This window comes from Grammomys surdaster, unplaced genomic scaffold (assembly GCF_004785775.1).
Source record: "Grammomys surdaster isolate TR1022 unplaced genomic scaffold, NIH_TR_1.0 124988, whole genome shotgun sequence".
NCBI lineage: Eukaryota > Metazoa > Chordata > Mammalia > Rodentia > Muridae > Grammomys > Grammomys surdaster.
The window spans coordinates 522724-525023 of NW_021619916.1; the positions used below are offsets into that span (position 1 = coordinate 522724).

The window sequence follows — 2300 nt, forward strand, 5'->3', positions numbered from 1 at the left end:
CATGTTTAGGCAGTCAGGTTAGTGAGTCTTTTATGGGTATAGCTTCTGACATTACTAGAAGACACCATTTAACAGCAAACTCCCTGCTCCTCCTCTGGCTCGTACAATCTTTCCACCCCTCTTTGGAAACATTCTCTGATCCTTTGTTTCTGAGTGTTTTGTAGCTGTTTCCTTTGGGACTGGGCTCCATAACTCTGCATTTTGATTGGTTGTGATTTTTCTGCAGTGGTCTCTATCTGTGGCAAAGAAAAGATTCCTTGATGATTGCTGAAGACTACACTTATTTGTGGGTATAAGGACAGTGTTTAGACTATTAGAGATTATGTTGTTTTAGTAAAGTAATGGTTGTAGGTTCTCCTTCAAGATTCATGCTTCACTACCTTAGAATAGTTGGCTAAGTTTCCACTACCAGGCATGGTCTCTGTCTTGTTGAGTATGTCTTAAATCCAACTAGAGATCTGATGACAATGACCAGCATCTGTGTCACTACTGCACCCTTACGGTTGTTATGCCATGTTGATTGTTGTTCTGGATCATAAGTATCATATCTGGGTAGGACTTTTTGCACTTATTAAAAGATAATTCTTACACGGCTCCCTGAAGAAATCAAAGACCCAATGTGACTGCAGGCCTTAATATAGCGATATGAAATCATCCCTCTTTCTTGGACAGCTTAGTTTTGGTCCACAACTGGAGCTCTTGCCTCACAGATTAATGTTCAAGCAAATGTTTGGGTTGATTGGATTCCAAATAGAGAGTTCCTATCATGACTTGCAGCCCCGAGTGAAGATTGCCTCATTTCCTTTATTTGTTAACAATATAGTAATCCAGTTCCTGAATGTGCGGGCAGGTGGGGCCAGCTGCACATTACTCAAGAGGAGTTGAGCCAAAAGCAGGGGCGAGGCCTGTGTGATCCCTTCTGTTTTCAAGGGGCATAGTTTTCTTCTCACACCATACTTTGGACTGTTGTTTCTCTCTGCGCAATCTCATAGGGCTGCTTTTGTCTTCATTATATCAACCGAAGAAGTGGATATAATATCAATATGTTTAAATTCGTCCTTCTTTATCCTCCACATCTAGGTGTTTTCCTCTCACATGTGTCTCTTATTCACGTTAGTTCCTTTCTGCCTCTAGTTCTGAAGAGCTGCCCACCGGATCATCATATTCCTGTCTCTGCTGTGAAGGTAGACAAGCCCTTCTTTTTTTTTTTTATCACTTCTGTGCCTAGCACAACGCCTGGCAGAGAGAACACACTTGAAAGTGCCCGAGTTAGGTATTCCAATCCATTCTCCCAGATTCTCTGTCTAAATTCCATTCCATTAAGTCCTTCTAAAGCTCTAACTTCCGTGAGCAGGGAACAGAAGCTGAAATCCAAGCCATGGCACAACAGGTAACTTACATGACTCACCCAGGCTGGGTGGAGCAGTGAATTAGAACGTTTTTGTAGGGTGGAATTAACCCTAACTACACAGCTCTAACCGAGTGGTTCCATGTGTGAATGTGGGTTTCCTGTTGTCAGTAAGACCATAGGATCATTTTTTCTTTAGGAGATACCGTCAAAAATTTCCACGTTGGGAAGTAAATCAGAATTTAATAAGATACTGTAAACTAAACAAAACAATCTAGTCTACAGGCGTGGGCTTTGGTTACTGCTTTATGAACACTGGATGGTTGTCAGTGGTCCTGGATTGTGTTTTGTATTAGCCAGGGTTCTCTAGAGTAGCAGAACTTACAGAATGGATCTTTCTTTATATATATGGTCTTTAATAGAATCACTTCCAGGCTAATGTCCAACTATTCCAACAATGGCTGGCTATGAATGGAAAGTGTAAGAGTCCAGTAGCTGCTCAGTCTACAGGGCTGGCTATCTCAGCTGGTCTTTAGTAGATGCTGGAAACTCAAAGAAGTTGGCTTTAACGGGAGTGAAGGAATGGACTTGCTACCTAGGTAAGAGCAAGCAGGCAAAGAGGAAAAGCTTCTCTCTTTTCTGTCTAGAAGAAGGTATGGCCCAGATTAAAGGTGTGTCTTCCTACCTCAAGATCCAGGTCAAAGGTGGGGGTGACTTCCTGCCTCAAAAGTCCAGAGTTAGAACTGGATTCACTCTAAACCAAACAACAACAACAAAAAAACTCTCACAGGTGTGCCCCCCCATTTCTGGATTATAGTTTATTTCAGATGTAGTCAAGTTGACAACCAAGAATAATAGCCACCACAGCTTTCGATCCTTAGTGTCAGAAACATAAGTCTACCCAGTCTCTCTCTCTCTCTCTCTCTCTCTCTCTCTCTCTCTCTCTCTCTCT

General features: G+C 42.2%; 1 protein-coding gene across 2 annotated transcripts in view; it reads left to right on the top strand.

Annotated features, from left to right (window-relative positions):
* Sqor (sulfide quinone oxidoreductase) overlaps positions 1 to 2300 on the top strand; it is a 41583-nt gene that overhangs the window by 4305 nt on the left and 34978 nt on the right. Inside the window, exon 1 of one of the 2 annotated variants that reach the window (XM_028784967.1) lies at positions 1135 to 1184. The exons of the other annotated variant lie outside the window; for it this stretch is intronic. The gene's annotated coding sequence lies outside the window, so the exon portion shown is untranslated. Of the gene's footprint in view, positions 1 to 1134; positions 1185 to 2300 lie in introns of those variants that run through there. 2 annotated transcript variants of the gene reach the window in all.